The following is a 14,311-nucleotide window of genomic DNA, read 5'->3' as shown; positions in this document are numbered from 1 at the left end:
TATAGAGATTGCACCATCATAAGAGTAACCTGTCTGTACAACAAAATAAGCATCTGCTCTAAGAATAGCGTGAGAGTATCTGATCACCATGGGGGAAACTGAGTCCCAAAGGCCAATCAAGGGGTTCCAGAGGGAACATATCCTGAGGATATAACTGACAATCTTCTCTCATTAACTGTCACTTTTGCAATTCATAGGAGACTTATCCCATAGGAGGAATCAGACACAGATTTCAGAGAAACATAGATAGGTCTCTGTTGTGCAGCAAATGTGCCAGTTTCTCTCTAAATTAGTATCATGTGTCCAGCAATGTAAGCACCCTCTCTGGGCTGCTCTCTGCCAAGGATGCCATACCCTCCATCGTGCTTACCTTCTGCTGCAGTGAAAACAGAATATTGCAAGTCAGACCTGCCAGATCTGTAAGGAGGTACGTTCAGAAGACATGCAAGCATAGGACAGTTTTTAGGTGTGCCTATTAGATCTGCCTTCTTTAATGTGTTTGTGGAAACAATAGCACCTCACCTTACATGAAGAATGTGAGGAGGTTCATCTTTACAACTGAAGGGCTGGCAATCAGGAAATGAGAGAGACGAGGATGAGCAAGTTTGGAAAGTCCATCCTTATTAACCAGGAGGTGCATCCAGTCAGAACCAGGTCTTTGGGGGAAACAGCATGTTAGTGAAGTGACATCTGGAAATGACTGACAAAGCGGCTCTGAGGAGCAGGCCAGATAAAACTTCAGCTCTCTCTGATTATAGCCGAGTGTGGCTCTGCCACAGAGCAGATGAGCAGGCATCGTGAGGAGGGAGAACAACCTGACCGAGCACTGCTGGGTGGTGGGTTCACTCCCTCATGGCTTACAAAGCCCTTGCCAACCTCATACATATTAACCAGCAAATACTTCCTCCTTTTCACCTCTTTCCTAGTGGTTTCTTTCACTTCTGGGTTTCTCTGAATTCCTTCTATGGAGGAATTGCTCACAGCCTGGTTTTGACAAACATGATCTAGTCATAGACCCAAGAGGAGCCTTACGGAGAAGTGTGGTATAGAAAATTCTGAATTATTCTGAACCCTTGTATCACTAATTGCAATCATCAAGATCATCCTCCAAGCTATGGCATTATGCAATCTGGAAAGTAATGCATTTTATAACGATTACATTAATAAATATTCTTAGCTAGACTTTTATTGAAAGTGTCTGGATCTGTATTCTGTGCTTGTATTTTTCTGAACAAGTATCATCACTCAATCATGTCAGTTGGGTCATTTAGGCCCAAACGATGACTGTCCCTCACTAATGGAGCAGCTCCTAAAATAAATTAATAAATTAAGACCAAACTATTATCAACAGAATTGTGGGCAATTTCATAGGCTTTGTTTTGCTTTTCTCACCATGGAAATCACACAACATCTAAGTCTAACTCAGAGAAGGAAGTTTCCACAAAGATTCTCCTTCAACTGCCCGAAACAATGCCAACCTTCCACACCTAGAGTAGGATGAGGGTGACAGAGGGGTGAGGAAGTAGACGGGGAATCTTTGTCCAGTGGGAGAGTTTATGGCTGACACCAATGTTCTTGGTTCCCAGAGGCGTCTGCTTGGCACTATCTGACATTTGGGAGGCTCTGCCTCTATCCATAAGCCAGCAGATTAGAGGCTTTTCTAGGACACTTTGTGACACTTCAGACAAAACCCTCAAAAATCCTTAAATAATACACTGGATACATTGCTCAGTTTTTCTACCTATTAGTAGAGATGTAACCTAGACCCACGTTTTACAGAAGTATTTTAATTCAACAGGTAGAAGAGGGAACCGATATGAAACTTATTATGTAGATGCCTGGGAGTTCAAATTTTTATTAACAAACCGTGATGAATACTGAAGAATGGATGGTATGTTTGATGCTTTTTGTCTCAGTTGTCAGATGACCTTAAGACACCAACACTTACAATTCAACACCGATCCAGATTAACAGTGAAATGCATAAAGATTTTAGTGTGTCGTTATCTTTCTTCCTTTCTGATGCCTAACATTTGTGTCTCTAATTCCAAAGATGTAAGTAATTGAAATTCTGTATCCAATATTAAGGGTCTATATCTCCTAATCTATAGAAATAAATACATGATTTTCATACCTACTTACATTTGTGAGTACTGTCATTAACCTTTTCCATGCTGCTTATCGCATAACATCCTGTCTTTTATTGTGAGAAAATTCTGAAAGAGAAATGTGAGAATACAAAATTCAAAGTCTGATCATACCAAGCACTCTCCAAAGGTCATATATTTCGGCAGTGTAGTTATATTATTTATTTAATGGAATAATAGAATCTGAGGGAGTTAGGGATCTCCAAAAAGGAAATAATCCTGAGGATGATAGATTAAGGCCAACTTTGTCATTGTCACTTTTCTTCTCCATCCCTTAGGAAGCCACGAATATGTCAGGAGTCAGCACAGTGACTGAATTCCTACTCCTGAGTTTTCCATGCTCCAGGGAGGTTCAGGTCCTCCTCTTCATGCTGTTCTTTCTGTCCTACATCCTGACACTGATGGGGAACGGGGCCGTTGTCTGTGCAGTGAAGCTGGATTGCAGGCTTCACACCCCCATGTACATTCTGCTGGCCAACTTTTCATTCCTGGAGATCTGTTACATCAACACGACTGCTCCCAATATGTTAAAGAACTTCCTATCTGAGACCAAAACCATCTCTTTCACAGCTTGCTTCTTCCAGTTCTACTTCTTCTTCTCCATGGGCATCACGGAGACCCTCTTACTGCCCCTCATGGCTTTTGATCGGTACTTGGCCATCTGCCAGCCTCTCCATTATCCTATCGTCATGAACAGCCATCTCTGCACGAAGCTGGTGGCCCTGTGCTGGGTCACAGCTTTCCTCTGCTATCCGATCCCTATCTACTTTATCACACAACTCCCCTTTTGTGGCCCCAACACCACTGAGCACTTTGTCTGTGACCCTGGTCCTCTTCTGGCCCTGTCCTGCATCCCTGCCCCTGGATTTGAGCTTTCCTGCTCTATATTGAGCTCTCTTATTATCTTCAGCACCTTCTTCTTCATCCTTGGGTCCTGCACCCTGGTTCTCAGAGCAGTGCTGCGTGTCCCTTCAGCAGCTGGCCGACGTAAGGCCTTCTCCACCTGTGGTTCCCATCTGGCTGTGGTGTCACTTTTCTATGGATCCATATGGTGATGTACATCAGCCCAACCTCTGGAAATCCTGTTGAGATACAGAAGATTGTAACCTTGTTCTACTCATTGGTGACCCCACTGATAAACTGATCTACAGTCTCTGGAATAAGGACGTGAAATTTGCTTTGAGAAAAATTTATACGTGCACAGAAATTAGTCAAAGCGAGTGAGAACTCATGAGTGGACAAAGATCATAAAATTTTTCCTCATTTTTTCCCACTTAAGTGGTCTTTTTTCATCCATACACCTGGAGATACAGACTGGAATTCATCTATTTCTGCCTAGTTAAATATAGTACAATAATATGCCCAGTTAAACCAGATCTTGCCTTGAAATCAGGGCTTGATTGGTGGTAACTTGAATTAAATGACCTGGGTGTCTGAACTTTGGACTCTTCTACCCTGACCTCCAATAACTGCTTGCTTGTTATCTGTGGTCACTCACCTAGACCTTGACCTCATAATTTTTTTGACTTTTATTACATGAATCCATTCTTACACTTGGTTTTTCTAGTCAAATGGTCTCTGCTCTACTTCTAGTAGAAGAGAAGAGCATTCACACCTTTTTGCTCACGTTAAAGGAAATTAGTGGTAACCTGAAGTCATAACTGAACCAAATTTTTATTTTTTATTGATTTATTTTTTAAGATTTTATTTATTTATTTGACAGAGACAGCAAGAGAGGGAACACAAGCAAGGGAGTGTGAGAGTGAGAAGCAGGCTTCCCGCCAAGCAGGGAGCCCGATGCGGGGCTTGATCCCAGGACCCTGGGATCATGACCTGAGCCGAAAGCAGATGCTTAATGGCTGAGCCACCCAGGCGCTCCTGGACCAAATTTTTAAATTTAATTGACCCCTTAAAGACTAAAATGTTCTAAAGCACTGTGTCTCAGACCTGTCTGCCTCATAATTGCTTGTGGATCTTTTAATTTTTTTAATTTTAATCTTAATTTTCTTTTAGATTTATTTATTTGACAGTGCAAGTGGGGGCAGGGGCAGGAGGAGAGGGAGAGAGGGTCAGGCAGACTTCCTGCTGAGTGCAGAGATCAATACGGGGCTGCACCCATGACCCTGAAATCATGACCTGAGCTGAAATCAAGAGTCCAATGCTTAACAGACTGAGCCACCCACACGCCCCTATTTGTGCATCTTTCTACAAGAACAGTTTCCCAGGTGTTTCTCCTGATCTTCTAAATCAGAATCTTTGAAGTAGACCCAGAAATTCCTATTAATGTTACTCAGGTGATTCTAGTGCACCTAGACCAGCACCAATCCACAGACTGATCTTATAGAGCCGCTATAGACACCATACATGTGTGACCTAGAGGAATAAAAGTCTTATATTGGGAAAAGTGAAAGAAGTTACAGTGAATACCATAGGTGACTCGATCACTCATGACAGAAGGAGTTTCTTTTCCTGTAGCAGTTTTGAAATACTCCATTTATAAAATAAGGACTAGATTACATTCTTAGCTTTTCTTAGCTGTGCAAGAAAATTAAGATACCTGGAAACAGGTTTACATTATTTTTAAAGATTTTATTTATTTATTTATTTGACAGATATAGAGACAGCCAGCGAGAGAGGGAACACAAGCAGGGGGAGTGGGAGAGGAAGATGCAGGCTCATAGCAGAGGAGCCTGATGTGGGCTCAATCCCATAACGTTGGGATCACGCCCTGGGCCGAAGGCAGACGCTTAATGACTATGCCACCCAGGCGCACCCAGGTTTACATTTTTTAAAAGGTTGGCACTTAGAAGTTGGCTGGGTGGCTCAGTCGGTTAAGCATCTGACTCTTGATTTCGACTCAGGTCATGATCTCAGGGTCCTGGGATCAAGCCCCATGTTGGGCTTTGTGCTCAGACCTGAGTTTATTTAGGACTCTTCCCCTGTCCCTCTGCTCCTTCATGCTGCTCTTTCTCTTTCTCAAATAAATCTTTAAAAAAAAATAAAAAGAATAAAATGAAGCTTTGTGACTCATAAGATATTATATTAGTAAGAAGTTCAGCCTCCAGTTATGAATTTCCTTTAAAGTAAATTTGACATTTCCCTATTTAAACTATTTAAATATTCCCTATTTAAACTATTAGGTAATGTAGTTAAATGCCCAGGTTGGTACATAAAAATTTAAGTAATTCATAATATACTTGTACATATGAAACTGCATTCAAACTAACACCCATCCTGAGAAAAGTTCTTAGCAAACTGGGTTAGACAGAAACTTCTTTGATCTGTAGCAGACATTTTCAAAAATCTGAATCCAACATCATACTTGTGAAAATGAATGATTCTCCTCTAAAATCAGGACAAGATGTCTGCTCTCACCACTTCTATTCAACATTATACTGAACGTGTTAGTGCAATCAGGCAAAGGTAAAAAATGGCATGTAGATTGACAGAAATAAGATTTTCTTTCATTAGATGTGAAATGATTATGTAGAAAATCCAGTGAAATCTACCCAAAAAAAGCTACTAGAAGTATTACATATGTTTTCCAACATTTCAACATACAAGATCCATATACAAAAAGTTTGTACTTCTATATGCAATTGCTAATAACAGTCAGAAGTTGATATTAAAAATGCCATTTACAAGTCACAGAAACATTTAATAGGGATTAATCTGATAAAAGATGTGAAAGACCTATACAATGAAAACTACAAAACTTTGCTGAGGGAAATTGAAGATGTAAATAAATGTAAATATATAACTTGTGCATGGGTTGGAAAACTATATATTTTTTAAATTTGAGTATTGTTGATACACAATGTTACATTAGTTTTTGATGTACAACATAGTGATTCAGCCGCACTATACATTATGCTATTCTCAACACAAGTGTAGCTAACCGTCTGTCACCATATAACACTATTATAACACCATTGACTATCTTCCCTAAGCTGTATCTTTTATTCACATGACTTATTCATTCTATAACTGGAAGCCTGTATCTTGCACTCTTCTTCACTCTTCATTTTGCCTATCTCCCAACCCCCCTCCCTTCTGGCAGACACCAGCTTCTTCTCTGTATAAGTGTGATTCTGCTTTTTGTTTGTTCATTCATTTTTTTTCTTTTTTTTAAATAATATTCTTTATTATATTATGTTAGTCACCATACAGTACATCCCCAGTTTTTGATGTAAAGTTCCATAATTCATTACTTGCGTATAACACCCAGAGCACCATGCAATATGTGCCCTCCTTAATACCCATCACCAGCCTATCCCATTCCCCCCCAACCCCCGCTGTGCTGAAGCCCTCAGTTTGTTTCCCAGAGTCCATAGTCTCTCATGGTTCATTCCCCCTTCTGTTTACCCCCCCCTTCTTCTTCCCTTCCTTCTCCTACTAATCTTCCTACTTCTTATGTTCCATAAATGAGTGAAACCATATGATAATTGTCTTTCTCTGCTTGACTTATTTCGCTTAGCATTATCTCCTCCAGTCCCATCCATGTTACAGCAAATGTTGAGAAATTGTTCAACATTTTTAATGAGTAATATTCCATTGAGTAATATTACTTAGGCTGAGTAATATTCCATTGTATATTTAGACCAATCTTCTTAATCCAGTCATCTGTTGAAGGGCATCTTGGCTCTTTCAATGATTTAGCTATTGTGGACACTGCTGCTATGAACATTGGGGTGCATGTGGCCCTGCTCTTCACTACCTCTGTATCTTTGGGGTAAATACCCAGTAGTGCAATGGCTGGATCATCGGGTAGCTCAATTTTTAACTTTTTAAGGGACCTCCACACTGTTTTCCAGAGTGGCTGTACCAACTTTCATTCCCACCAATAATGTAGGAGGGATCCTCTTTCTCCACATCCTTTCCAACATTTGTTGTTTCCTGCCTTGTCAATTTTTTGCCATTCTAACTGGTGTAAGGTGGTATCTTAATGTGGTTTTGATTTGAATGTCCCTGATGGCTAATGATTTTGAGCATTTTTTCAGGTGTCTGTTAGCCATTTGTGTGTTCATTGGAAAAGTGTTCATATCTTCTGCCCATTTTTTGATTTGTTTATTTGTTTCTTGTGTACTGAGTTTGAGAAATTCTTTGTAGATCTTGGATACCAGTTTTTTATCTGTAGTGTCTTCTCCTACTCCGTGGGCTGCCTCTTAGTTCTTTGGACCTTTTCCTGGGCTGTGCAGAAGCTTTTGATCTTGATGAAGGCCCACGAGTTCATTTTATCTTTTGTTTCTCTTATCTTTGGAGTGTGTCATAAAAAAGGTTGCTGTGGTAGATGTCATAGAGGTTGATGCCTATGCTCTCCTCTAGGATTTTGATGGATTCCTGTCTCACATCGAGGTCTTTCATCCATTTGGAGTTTATCTTTGTGTATGGTGTGAGAGTGGTCAAGTTTCATTCTTTTGCATGCAGCTGTCCAGTTTTCCCAGCACCATTTATTGAAGAGACTGTCTTGTTTCCACTGGATGTTTTTTTCCTGCTTTGTCAAAGATTAGTTGCCCAAGGAGCCGAGGGTCTGTTTCTGGGTTCTCTATTCTGTTCCATTGGTCTATGTGTCTGTTTTTGTGCCTGTACCATGCTGTCTTTGTGATCACAGCTTTGTAGTACAGCTTGAAATCCAGCAATGTGATGCCACCAGCTTTGTTTTTCCTTTTCAACAATTCCTTGGCCATACGGGGCCTTTTCTGATTCCACACAAATTTAAGGACTATTTGTTCTAGCTCTTTGAAAAATATCATTGATATTTTGATCAGGATGACATTGAAACTGTAGATTGCTCTGGGTAGCATAGACATTATAACTGTGTTAATTCTTCCGTTCCATGAGAATGGAATATTTTTCCATCTTTTTGTGTCTTCTTCAATGTCTTTCAAGAGTGATTTGTAGTTTCTAGAATATAGATCCTTCACGTCTCTGGTTAAGTTAATTCCGAGATAACGTATGATTTTTGGTGCTATTGTAAGTGGAATGGATTCCGTAATTTATCTTTCTTCAGTCTTGTTCGTGTATAGAAATGCAACTGATTTCTGAGCATTGATTTTGTATCCCGCCACATTACTGAATTGCTCTATAACTTCTAGTAGTTTGGGGGTGGATTCTTTTGGGTTTTCAATATAGAGTATCATGTCATCTGCAAAGAGAGACAGTTTGACTTCTTCTTTGCTGATTTGAATACGTTTTATCCCTTTTTGTTGTCTGATTGCTGTTGCAAGGACTTCTAGTTCTATGTTGAATAATAATGGCGAGAGTGGGCATCCTTGTCGGGTGTCTGATCTTAAGGGAAAGGCTTCCAGCTTTTCCCCATTGAGAATGATCTTTGCTGTAGGATTTTCATAGATGGTTTTTATAAGATTGAGGAATTTACCCTCTATCCCGACACTCTGAAGTGTTTTAATCAGGAAAGGATGCTGTTTTTGTCAAATGCTTTTTCTGCTTCTATTGAGAGGATCATATGGTTCTTTACTCTTTTCTTGTTAATATGACTAGCACACTGATTGATTTGCGAATGTTGAACCACACTTGCATCCGAGGGATGAATCCCACGTGATCTTGATGGATAATCCTTTTAATGTACTGTTGGATCCTATTAGCTACGGTCTTGTTGAGAATTTTGGCATCCATAATCATCACGGATATTGGTCTGTAATTCTCCTTTTTCATGGGATCTTTGCCGGGTTTGGGGATCAAGGTAATACTGGCCTCAGAGAATGAATTTGGTAGTTTTCCTTCTGTTTCTATTTTTTGAAACAGCTTCAGGAGAATAGGTATTATTTCTTCTTTGAAAGTTTGGTAGAATTCCCCAGGGAATCCGTCAGGCCCTGGATTCTTGTTTTTGGGGAGGTTTTTGATCACTGCTTCAATCTCTTCATGATTACTTGGTCTGTTTAAATAATAAATTTCTTCCTGTTTCAGTCTTGGTAGTTTATAGGTTTCCAGGAAAGCATCCATTTCTTCCAGGTTGTTTAATTTATTGGCATAAAGCTGTTGATAAAAGTTTCTAATGATCCTTCCTATTTCATTTGTGTTGGTTGTGATGTCTTCCCTTTCATTCATAATTTTATTAATTGGGGTCCTTTCTCTATTCTTTTGAATAAGTCTGGGCAGTGGCTTATTGATCTTATTTATTCTTTCAGGGAACAACCACAAGTTCATGAATATAACTCTGTGCTCCTGGTTTCTAATTCATTGATATTCGTCTTAATCCTTGATAGCTGCCTTCATTTGCATGGATTAGGCCTGTTCTTCTGTTCAGCTTTATGTTCTTGAGATGAGAATATAAAAACTGCATTTTTAGATTTTTCCCTTATTCATTTGAGGTGAGGCTTGGATGGGTTGTATTTTCTTAGGACTGCCTTTGCAGTGTCCTCATAGGTTTGGACCAATGTGTTTTCATATGTCGTTTGTCTCATACAATTGTTTTAAATTGAGTTTTAATATCTGGTTTACCCAATCATTCTTGAGCAGGATGGTTTCTTAGTTTCGAAGTGTTTGTTTTTCCAAATTTTCCTTGCGATTGAGTTCCAATTTCAAAGCATTGTGGTCTGAGAATATGCAGGGAATAATTTCAGATCTTTTGGATATTAGTTTGAGATCTTTTTGTGACCCAGCATGCTCAGATCTATCTGATGAGCTTCCATGTGCATTTGAAAAGAATGAGTATTCTGATGTTCTGGGGTGTAGTGTTCTGTATATATCTATGAGGTCCATCTGGTCTAGTATGGCATTCAAAGCTCTTGTATCTTTGTTGATTTTCTGCTTAGGTGATTTGTCTAGAGCTGAGAGTGGAGTGTTGAGGTTCCCTACTATTAATGTATTATTATCTATATGTCTCTTTTTTCTGGTTAAGAGTTGGCTTGTGTATCTGGCTGCTCCCCTGTTGGGGACATAGATATTTTTAATTGTCATATCCACTTGTTGGATGCATCCTTTAAGAATAATATAGTTTCCTTCTATTTCTCTAACTACAGTCTTTAGTTTAAAATCGAATCTGTCTGATATGAGGAATTGCTACCCTAGCTTTCTTTTGAGGTCCATTGAAAAACATGAAAAATTGTTTCCATCCCTTTATTTTCACTTGGAATGTATCTTTTAGGTTCAAAAATTAGACTCTTGTAGACAGCAAATGGATGGTGTCATAGTCTTTTATCCAGTGTGCAACCCTGTGGCATTTTATGGGAGCATTTAGGTCCATTCACTTAAGAGTGATTATTGAGAGAGAGTGATTTAATGATGTCATGTTGCCTGTGAAGTTCTTTGTTTTATGATTGTAAATTTCGTTCTTGTATCACTCTTGGGGCCTTTTTACACTTTTTCTAGGACCCCAAGTATCTCCCCTGTGGGCTGCTTTCGTGGGTTATGAAATTGGTCATAGACTGGCGTTCTGGAAGGTCCTTATCTTCTCCATCAATTCTGAATGGCAGCCTTGCTTGGATAGTATCTCTTGGCTGCGTGTTTTTCTCTGAAAGAACTTTAAAATGCCTCCTCAACCCTTTCTCTCATTGGTCTGTGTAGCAGTCTGATGAATTCTGATACCTTTGCCTTTGTAGTGAAGAAATTTCTTTGCCCTGGCGCTTTAATACTGTATCCTTGGATCTCAATATTTGCGAATTGCACTTTGACGTGACGCTAGGCTAGGTTCGATCGTGGTTGAACTTGGGAGGGTCCTCTCTGTCTTTTGACACAAATGTTTGTTTCCCTTGCTAGGATTAGGGAAGTTTTCAGCTACATGTGTTCAAATATCTCTCTAGACTCTGTTTTTGCTCCACCCCGGAGATGCCGATGATTCTGACATTGGATCGTTTCATTGAGCTGCAGTAATCTCCGTAACTCTACATTCTTGAGAGTGGATTTTTTTGAGCACGTTTCTATTTTATTCTCTTCTACCAACCCATCCTCCACTCCTAATTCATTCTTCTGCCTCATTTACCCTGGCAGTCTGATGTTTTAGTTTAGACTGCAATTAAATTCATAGCATTTTTAATTTCATCAGCCTAGCTCTCATTTCAGCCTTTAGAGTTCTATATTCTCGTTAATATTTTTGTTATTTTTTTTCAAGCCTACACATCATCTCGACCATTGTTACATTGAACTCCATTTCTGACAATTTGGTTGTATCCATATCCATCATTTTTGTGGCAGAGGCCACAGTGTCTGTCTCAGCACTTTGTTGCTGGGGGCATGATTTCTCTCCTTCGTCATTCTGATACCAGGAGGTTGCGAGGTGTCAGAGAGCCCAGGTATTGACCAGGACAGGCAGTGTTGCACTTGTTTATAGGGACCTTAGGGATGTGAGCTTGTGATTTTCAGCCTGCCTTCTGGGGGAGGGGCCTGCTGTGCTGATATTCAGACTCCAACCCTGTTTGGGTAGAATGCTGTCCCCTGTGAGGGGTGAGGGATGGGCAAACTGTGAGCGGTATTTCCAGGCTTTTGTTCTCTGGCGGCCACAGAGTTTTCTGTGACTCTTCTGAGAGTCAGAGCAGCAGTTGCCGAACCCTAGCCTCTGTCTCAGAACAGAGAGATCTCAGTCCGCTCTCCACTGAGCTCTCTTGGCCACTTTAACTCTGTTTCTGTCGGTGTTGCTAAAATCCCTGCAGCGTCCCGGGATGTGTGCCCCTCAGCCTGTGTCCCAGCCCTCGCTTCCAGGGCCAGCAGAACTCTGTCCTTTGTGCTTCCCTATAACATGACCAGCTTCTCGGTTCGAGCACGCTCCGAGCTACCTGTTTCAGTGTGGTTCACCTGCTCGGGGCTCGACCACTACGAACTGGTCGCGTGAGCACTCCTGAGCTCCCAGTTTCAGTCTAGTTCAAGTGAGCACTCCGGAGCTTCAGTTTTCAGGCTGGTCACACTTGCGTTCCCAGGCTCACGGTCTCAGTCTGCTTCCTCGGGTTGGCGGTCTGGGAGTCCGGCTGTTTCCCCGTGCAGGTGGCTACTGCTTCCTGGCGCCCGAGTGCAGCGGCTTCCTCCCCTTCCATTTTGCTTCAGATATCTGTGCGTAGATTCCCGCTGAAATCCCACTTCCTACCTCAATATTTAGCGCTGGAGATGTTCATTTGTAGAGATCCAGATGTATGTCCCTGCGTCTCAGGCTGATTCCATGGGTGTTCAGGATGGTCTGGTACCTATCCAGCTCAACTCAGGGGACCAGCTGAAAAAGGGGACCCCTACTCCTCTGTCATCTTTTTTTTTTTTTTTAAAGATTTATTTATTTATTTATTTGACAGAGATAGAGGCAGCCAGCGAGAGAGGGAACACAAGCAGGGAGTGGGAGAGGAAAGCAGGCTCATGGTGGAGGCTGGCGATGGGGCTCGTCCCGTGCGCCGGGATCACGCCTGAGCCGAGGCGACGCTTAACCGCTGTGCCACCCAGGCGCCCTCCTCATCATCTTTTACCAATCTCCCTGGTGTATTTTAGATGCATTATGAAGGACACATAGCACAGTCTGGGGATCTGTTTGGAAGGTTTTTAGTGGAAGTGATTTCTGAATCACATCTTAACAAAAAAGAATAGGTAAGTTGCAGTAGTAGGATACGTGTGAGCTATTTTATACAAAAATAATTTCTGTGCCTTTTTTGGCTAATGAGTTCAGTTGAATCCACTAAAATAGTAGTGCTGAATTAGGCAAAACTGTGGTGGATAGTTTAGTAGCTTCCCAAGTAGATGTCTAATTCCTGTCCCACCTTTTTTTCAGTCCTTCTGCACCACCTTGAAGCACTGCAATGCTCTGTAATTGCTGCAAAATTTCAAAGAGATGTCTTTTGGTCTTCAGGTGAGGTTTTCTTCCTTTCTTAGGCTATAACATTTTAAAAAGCCTTTATTACTCTATTTAATCGCTTGTTTTAGACTTGGTAGGGTCTAAACACAAAGGAACTTTATTTTTTCTCACCACTTTTACTTTGGACACTTTCTGATGTTCTATTCGTCTCCATCTGTGGATAATATCTTGGGCCAATGTGATAGCTTTTCTGATTACTTTTAGTATCAATATAGGGTCTCTTTATCCAGATATTGGAAGTTCTAGTATAATCTAAAACCAAAATTTTTACTTTTTATCCAAATTAAGATTTATCCTCCAGACTGGGTCTGACTCAGGCTTGATGTACTTCTTCTCCTCTGCCTTTTTACTCCTCTTTGCCACATGACTATACTGCCTCTGGTTACTCTAGATTTCGGGTGGGAGAAAAGTAAAGGTAAAAGGCTTTTCCTTGACTGGTATAGTTGCCTTATTGTTTGGGGGAAGTTTGTATGTTGATTTTGGTGGTGGTGTGGGGAGCTCCCTAAACTGCAGTTCTCTGATGTAGGTAATGCTTCATTGTTGGCTGCTTATGACTTCTTTCATCCCTGGATTCTGGTGACCCGTGCTATATAGACTCACTTTGGGGGTTGCTTTATTCTCCAAGTAGTGCTTTTGGGTGAAATCCCTTTCAAGATGGTCTAAGTTGGTTACTTTCCATGAGCCCTAACTAGGCTAAAGGTGAATATTCTGTATTTGCTCTATTAGTGGTGGGAATTCAGTTTGCTCCTGTTATGGCCCATTTTCTTTATGGGAATTGCATACTAACAACTCATCAAATATATATTTCCTCATGGCTTACACCAAACTTCCAGTCTCTCTTTGTGCACTGTTGATGAGGGTAATAAGTAAGAACTGTGAAACTGAAGTTACAGTCTCTTAGTGTAGCCAACATTGATGTGTGGGGTTTCTGCCAAAATTTAATAAAAGGTGAAAGATTTATATGATCTGAAGAGAAACCAGAATATTCTGCCAAAAATCCAGGACAAAAGGCATTTTATGTGTTATGTGTCTTTTTAACAAAGCATCAGACAGCCATGTAAACAATAACCAATTTGATTAACATCTCTTAACAAAGTTGTATGGACAGAAATTGCATACTGAAAAAGTCAAAACCTTCCTGGAAGTAAATATTAAAATTTTTAGGAGCTATTTTTTTTCTCTGCAAGGGGTGGCAATCTCTTTCCATGGAAACACATTTATGAAACTAAAAGCAACATCAAAGTATGATCAAATACATGATGAATTTTGCTTTGCACCACAGGACCATCATAGTTATGAATAAAGCCAAATCTGGGTTAGAAGAAGAGGATTACCATTCCACTTTCAGAAAATGAATCATTGTTTTTCACAAAACCTAT

General features: G+C 40.5%; 1 pseudogene; it reads left to right on the top strand.

Annotated features, from left to right (window-relative positions):
- The first annotated feature begins 370 nt into the window (after positions 1 to 370).
- Positions 371 to 3,370, top strand: LOC103680205 (annotated as a pseudogene).
- The last annotated feature ends 10,941 nt before the right edge of the window (positions 3,371 to 14,311 follow it).

This window comes from Ursus maritimus, unplaced genomic scaffold, assembly GCF_017311325.1.
Source record: "Ursus maritimus isolate PB19 unplaced genomic scaffold, ASM1731132v1 scaffold_87, whole genome shotgun sequence".
Classification (NCBI taxonomy): domain Eukaryota; kingdom Metazoa; phylum Chordata; class Mammalia; order Carnivora; family Ursidae; genus Ursus; species Ursus maritimus.
This window is presented reverse-complemented; position numbering and strand designations above follow the sequence as displayed.